The 7,634-nt window shown below is 37.1% G+C and overlaps 1 protein-coding gene and 1 pseudogene across 2 annotated transcripts in view; one reads left to right on the top strand and one right to left on the bottom strand.

Moving 5' to 3' along the window:
- VEPH1 (ventricular zone expressed PH domain-containing 1) overlaps nt 1–7,634 on the bottom strand; it is a 432,395-nt gene that overhangs the window by 308,163 nt on the left and 116,598 nt on the right. The gene's annotated exons all lie outside the window — the stretch shown is intronic.
- The window catches only part of LOC102875194, an 8,140-nt pseudogene continuing 957 nt past the window's right edge, over nt 452–7,634 (top strand).

Here is a 7,634-nt window from a genome sequence, read left to right as displayed (position 1 = left end):
TCTATGAGGTGGATTGATTCAGTGACTGGGATAATTGGGATGGGAGTGTCAGAGACAGTGCGATTGGCACAGGACAGAGCGGAATTTAGGGCTGTTGTACATAGGGTCGCTATGAGTCGCAGGCGACTCGACGGCACATAACAACAACAACATGCCCTGCTGCTGTCAGGTAAAATTCACAAAGTACTTCGATGCTGCTATTCATAAATTAAGCTTGATGTATCAGGTCTTCATTAAGAATACTATAATGAGGCCATGCATTCTCAGCAGTCATAGATCTATTCCAGTTGATTAACTAGCTTGACTACGTGGGATCCCTTAACCTCAAATCAGAAGGGAGAACGGGGACACCTTGAGGCAAGTGAGAAGACACTTCCAGAAGGGAACAACAAGCTTCCAGCTTTGTAATCAAGGCACGGTGGGAGTAAAAACTGCTATGTAGCTTGACTACATGGGACCTCTTAAACTCAAGCAGAAGGGAGGACTGAGACGCCTCGAGACAGGCAAGAAGCCCCTTCGAGAAGGGAACAATATGCTTCATGATTTGTCTTTAAGGTATTTTAGGGGAAAAATGTTGCAGGTCCTCAGTGCTGTGGGTCTTGGACCAAGAAAGGAGCACAAATATACAGGTGCTTCACAAAACACTTCAATACTCTGAGTAATTTTGTAGTTACAATAGCCTAGTATCTACTAAGAAAATACTCAAATAATGTCAAGAAAGCAGCAATCCACATTCTATATTATGAAAAGCCAAAATAATCCTTCCAAAAAAAGTAGACTCAATAAATACCCTAGGTATAGAAAAACAGATGAAAAATACTGATGTGGATTTATTTGACCAGCTACGGGGGAGGGGGGCGGATACAAATATTGGAAGAAGCAATGGAAGACAGAGGTCAAACACCTCAGAGACTCCAGAAGAAATACATTGATTAGGAGCAACTTGAATAACTATTGAGGAAAATGCCAAACATGGAAAAAAGAATTGATAGAATAGATAAAGAGGTACAAGAGCTTAAAAAATCATCACAAGACAGAGAGAATACAGCCAGCACAGTACTAGAAATAACAGGAAAGCATGAAAATGTAATCCAGAATATTAAGATTGAAATGGTAGAAGTGTCCAACATGCTGGTAGCACAAAAAAGTAGAATTGAAGAAATGAAACACAGGGTTAGTGAGCTGGAAGACAAGAGCCTCACTAGAAACATATTAGAAGAAAAATCAGAGGGGAGAAATGAAGAAAACATTAGAATCATGTGGGACGATATCAAATGGAATAATATCCACATGACTGGAATTCTAGAACAGGGAAGTGACAGGGAAATCACCGAGAAGATTGTGGAAGACGAGCTAGAAGAAAACTTCCCAGATATTTTGAAGATGGAGAAATCCATACTCAAGAAGCACAGAAAACACCAAACAGACTAGATTAAAAATAAAAACATCAATACATATCAAAGTTGAATTCTCCAAATTAAAAGATATGGATAGAGTTCTAAAAGCAAGATGGAGAAACAAAGATTTGCCTGCACAGAAAGAAAAATTACATTAAGTTCTGATTTCTCAGCAGAAACCATGTGAGCTAGAAGACAATAGAATGTTTCATACAGTAAGTTGAAAGATAAAAATTGCAGGCCAAGGATCCTATAACCAGCAAAGCTCTCCATCAATATGAAGAGGAAATAAGATTCTTTGTTAGAAAAGAAGGAACTTAAGGAATTTGCAAAAAAAAGACCAAAACTACAAGAAATTTCAAGTGAAGTCCTTTACATGGAGACATTTAATGAAAGTACATGGACCAGAATAACCAGAAACAACAGAAAAAGAAACATGGCAAAATGGCAAAAGTAAAACCTGGTATGACAAGAATCACTCTTAATGTGAATGGACTAAATGTACCAATTAAGAGAAAAAGAGTAGCAGAATGGATTTAAAAAAAAAAAGCCCAACAAAATTCTGCCTATGAGAGATACATCTAAAAAAAGAAGAGAAAGACAGATTCAAAATCAAAGGCTTGGAAAAAATACACCAAGCAAATGGTAACCTCAAAAAACCGAGAGTGGCAGTACTAATTTCTGATAAAATAAACTTCAGATTGAAAACCACCATAAAAGATAAGGAAAGGCATTATGCACTGATTAAAGGCAAAATTGATCAAGAAGATATAACCTTGGTCAACATTTATGCACTAAATGGTAGACCTGCAAAATACATAAAACAACAATTAACAGAACTGGAAAAAAATAGACAATACCATCATAATAGTGGTAGGAGATTTCAACATACCACTTTTTACCAAAGGATAGGTCAACTAAAAACAAACAAACAAACAAAAAAAACCAACCTCAACAAAGATGCACATGATCTAAACTATACAATTAGCCAGCATGACCTTGTGGATATATTCAGGATACTGCATCCAACTAAAACTCAATTCACTTTCTTCTCAAGTGCACGCGATACATTATCCAGGATTGATCATATATTAGGACACAAAGCAAGTCTCACCAAATTTAAAAGCACTGAAATAATAAAAAGCAACTTGTCAGTGCTATAAAACTAAAAATTAACCACAACAGAGGAAAGTTTACAAAACCACCCACATGGAAACGAAATAACTTTCTGCTAGAACATGATCGGGTTATGGAAGAAATAAAGAATGACATAAAAAAATCCCTTGAAACAAATGATAGTGAAAATACAACTTACCAAATGCTCTGGGACACAGCTAAGGAACTCCTCAGGGGCAGTTCATAGCAAAAGACACACATACATAAAAAAGGAAGAAAGAAGAAGAATCAATAATCTAACTCAATATCTTCAGCAAATTAAAAAAAAAAAAACAACAATCTAGTCCTACAGCCTCTAAAAGAAAAGAAATTCTAAAGATAAGTGCTGAAAAGGGGTAGAAAACAGAAAAACAATTGAAACCATCAATAAGATCAGGAGCCGGTTTTTTAAAAGAGTAAATAAAATTGACAAACCATTGTCAAACTTAACCAAAGGGCGGGGGGGGGGGGGGGGAAGAGAACACATAGATTATTAAGAAGTGATAGAGGTGATATCACAACAGAACCAGAGAAGATTAAATCAGTATTATCAGAATACTATGAAAATCTATTCTCTGATAAATTTGAAAACTTAAAGGAAATGGACAAATTCCTTGAAATACATCTGCTACCAAAATTGACAAGGACAGATATAGAACAGTTGAGTAGACCCATCACAAAAGAAGATATTGAAAAGATCATAAAAAGACTTCCCCATAAGAAAAGTCCTGGACCAGATGGCTTCACATCTAAATTCTACCAAACATTCAGAGAGGAGGTAGCACCAATTATGCTTAAATTATTTTTAAAAAATTGAAAAAGAAAAAACACTTCCAGAGTTATTCGATGATGCAAACATAACCCTAATACCAAATCCATGTATTTTACCAAAAAAGAAAACTAGAGACCAGTATCCCTCATGAATATAGATGTAAAAATCCTTAACAAAACCCTAGCCAAAAGAATCCAAAAGCACATAAAAAAATAATTTGCCATGATGAACTGGGATTCATAACAAGTATGCAAGGATGGTTCAGTATAAGAAAATAATTCACCCTATTAACAAAGCAAATAACAAGAACCACATGATCTTGGCAGTTGATGCAGAAAAGGCATTTGACAAAATCCAAAACCGCTTTCCTGCAAAAGACACTTTGGAGTAGAAGGGAATTTCCTTAACATAGTGAAAAGTATGCATGCAAAACCAAGAGCCAGTATCATTCTCAATGGAGAAAGATTAAAAGCATTTTCCTTGTGAATAGGGACCAGACAAGAATGCTCACTGTTACCATTTCTATTCAATATTGTATTGGAAGTGCTTGCTAGGGCAATATGAAAAGAGAAGGAAATAAAAAGCATCCAGATCAACAAAGAGATGATTAAATTGTAGCTATACTCAGATGGTGTGATAATTTGAAAACCCCAAAGAGTCAACAACAAAAATAACTTTTAAGAGTTAGTAGGCCAGTTTAGTAGTGTGGTAGGATATAAGATCAATATCCAAAAATCAGTAGGATTCCTCTACAGTAACAAAGAGAAGGAAATCAAGAAAGTAATACCATTTACAATAGCCAACCACAAATGGAGATACTTGATAGTGAAACTAATTAGAGATACAAAAGACCTATACAAAGAAAACTACAGAGCATTTCTGCAGACCTAAAAGACCTAAGGAAGAGTCTCCTAACAAAAGTTTACAGAATCCTTCTGGGCCTCCACAATAAAAAGACTGATAACCCAATTACAAAATGGGCAAAAGACACAGAAAGAATTTTCACATAGGAAGATATATTTGGATGGCCAACAGACACATGGAAAAAATGCTCCAATTCACTAATCAAAACCACAATGAGATACCATCTCACTCCAGTAGTAGTGACAAAGTTTAGCAGGACAGCAAGTAATAAATGTTGTAGAGGATGTGGCGAGATAGGAATCCTTACGCATTGATGGTGGGATTGTAAAATGATACAGCCGTTCTGGAAGGCAGTTTGAACATATAAATTCCATATGACCCAGCTATTCCACTTCTTGGAATATACCCTAAAAAAAAATGAAAACTGAGGCACTAGCAGAGACTTGTACACCACTGTTCATAGCAGCATTGTTCACCAACGCAAGAACATGGAAACATCCCAGATGTCCAACCACAATTGAACGGATTGACAAATTATGGTGCCTTTATACAATGGAATACTACACACATTTTCACTGTGATTACAAAGGCATAATAATAACAACAGACAATTAGAGTAAAATTATCTTTACATTTCTTCCACTTTCCTAATGTTTCTTAGTTTTAAATGCTTTTATGAATATAAATAATAATAACATCAATAAAAGAAAACCCACCGCCATCAGGTTGGTCTGACTCCTGGTGATCATCCATGGAGTTTCTGATCCAAACATTTTCCTAAGACATTACCCATCTTTTTCCAGGGGAACAACTATCAATCTTTTACAGCCTAGTATGTTACATGCTATACCACTAGAGTGAAAAATTAATATTAAACATTAAAATATGTTATTTTTTCCTATATGAGAACTATAACTGACAAATAGCTTTTACTTTTATTGCTCAGTTTCTCACAGCTCGATCTTTTACTTTTTAGAAGGCAAAACATTTCATTGGCAGCATATTATACTAGTGGTTACTTTATAGTTTTAAATGATCACATTACTTCTATTTTGTTGGTTTTCTTTGTTACTGTTGTTCTGGATAAGGTACACTTTGAATGCACCTTCCAATAAAGTGTATAAATTCCTGAAAACTTGCTTCTCCTAATGCTCACTTGACCCTAAGTTTTTCCACAAATAGCATCATTATCCCATCTGGTAACTCAAGGCAACAATTTGAGAATCCTCCTTCAGTCTGTTTCTTCCTTACCAGCAATCATCAGTGTATTTAAGCAATCACCAAGGTTTTCACTTTCTAATTCCAAAATATCCTGTGTGTTACAAAAGGTTACAACCTTAATCGCCAAGATTAGCCGATTAGCCTGGTGAGTTACCCAGGACTGTGTGGGTATTTCGGAGTTGGCAGTCTGAACACAGCCGGAGAAGTACTGAAAGCAAGACTTGGGGTCTGATTCTGAACCATCACAGCCTTGAGCCCTTAGGGAGCATGTCTGTGTTCCCTCCATCTCTATTCAGCCATCCACTCACTCACAAATATTTATTGAGTGTTAGATGCTGGAGATATAAATGCTAACAAGTCTGACAAGAATCCTGTCCTCATGGAATACTTCACTACCTAGTGAATAAAGACATTTATGAAAACAAATAATGAAACCAGACATGCCTAGTTATAAATTTTAATAAATAATCATGTAGGCAAAATAGAGGGTGTTGTGGAAGAGTACCCCAGGACCCTAATTAGGCTGGGGGCCATTGAAGTTCCCTCTCATTTCAGCTGAAATCACTGATAGAATCTCTGGGTTCTTCTTGACTGGTCCTCTTGCCTTCAGTGGTTCCCATGCCACCCCTTCTCCACCCTTTGGTCACCATAATGTCCCTTCCATGCTTAAAGTCCTTCAGTAATTTGCCATTGCTCTCAAGAGGATGGCTTGACATAACTTTCTGGAGTGATTCTTCTACCTGAAAAGGTCGGAAATGGATTCATCTACCTTTTCAGCGTCTTCCGTCATCTGCCAGCTAGACCCTTCCCATCTAGATCCCATCATCTATCACATTTCAGCGAAGCTTCATTATTTAAGTATTTCGAGGCCTGCTAAACTTACTTTTTTTTAATTATTAAATTTTATTAGTTTTAATGAACATTTACAGGGATTTTGGGTTTTCATCCCTTCATTGCTGCACCATTCTCTCCACCCTCCCCCCCAGTTCGTTCCTCTTCCCCGCCATCTAAATTTACTCTTAATAGCTGGGACTTCACTCCCGTTATTTCCTCTGCCTGAAATTCTTGTTTCCCATTTTGCTGGACTAATTCCTATGCATTCTGGAGGCTTCAGATTACCGTGACTTCCTCAGAAAGCCCTCCTGGTTTCCTGCCTCTTTCGCTCTCAGCCTCCCGTGCCAGCTGAAGCTCCTTTCCTCCCTGACAGGGCTCTTCGCAGATTACTTCCTGTGCTTCCTTGTTTCTAGTTTAGATGACTGACTCTCCAGCTGGATTGAAAGTCCCACACAGTTAAGAATTGTCTTATTTTATACACTATTTTGCACACTATCGTGGGCACAAGGAGTATTGCCAACCCTAAGGCACGTTACACTGCTGGCCCACCAGCTGCGCCATGGAGAAAGATGGGCAGTCTTGGCTCCTGTGACTTACAGTCTCTGAAAATCTGCTGTGAGTCAATTCTGACTCAATGGGCCCTAAATCAGACCCTTGCCAAAGATGAATTAGTAACTTTATGAGAAATAAATCAAAGGAAGGTAAATGAAATGACTTTACAGGGTAGTATTAATAAAACCCCTCTCTCCTCATATTCAATTCCCTGAGTGGTATAAACACACTTAAATGTTAAATAAAACACTGAAGGTTGAGTCTACTAGATGTGCGTCAGAAGAAATTACTGCAACTTAACTTAAAAAAAAAATCAGCCATTGAAAACTCTACAGAGTGGAGTACTTTGCTGGCAACATGGGGTTGTTTTGAGTTAGAATAGATTTTATGGCAACTGATTTGGTTCAGTTTTCAATCTCCTAATACTTAAGTATTTGCACATAAAGTTTAAACATGTATATTAAGTGCAACATAACTAGTAGAGACATAAGGGGGAAAGGTTGAGGTAATTAGTAGAGACATAAGGGGGAAAGGTTGAGGTAATTAACTAGTAGAGACATAAGGGGGAAAGGCTGAGATAATTAACTAGTAGAGACTTAAGGGGGAAAGGTTGAGATAATTGACTAGTAGAGACAAGGGGGAAAGGTTGAGAAAATTAACTAGTAGAGACATAAGGGGGAAAGGCTGAGATAATTAACTAGTAGAGACTTAAGGGGATAAGGTTGAGATAATTGACTAGTAGAGACATAAGGGGGAAGGTTGAGATAATTAACTAGTAGAGACATAAGGGGGAAAGGTTGAGATAATTAACTAGTAGAGACATAAGGGGGAAGGTTGAG

Source organism: Elephantulus edwardii, unplaced genomic scaffold (assembly GCF_000299155.1).
Source record: "Elephantulus edwardii isolate Elephantulus edwardi_28Jun2011 unplaced genomic scaffold, EleEdw1.0 scaffold00215, whole genome shotgun sequence".
NCBI classification, from domain to species: Eukaryota; Metazoa; Chordata; class Mammalia; order Macroscelidea; family Macroscelididae; genus Elephantulus; species Elephantulus edwardii.
Note: the sequence above shows the minus strand (reverse complement) of the source record. Positions and strands in the feature narration are given on the sequence as shown.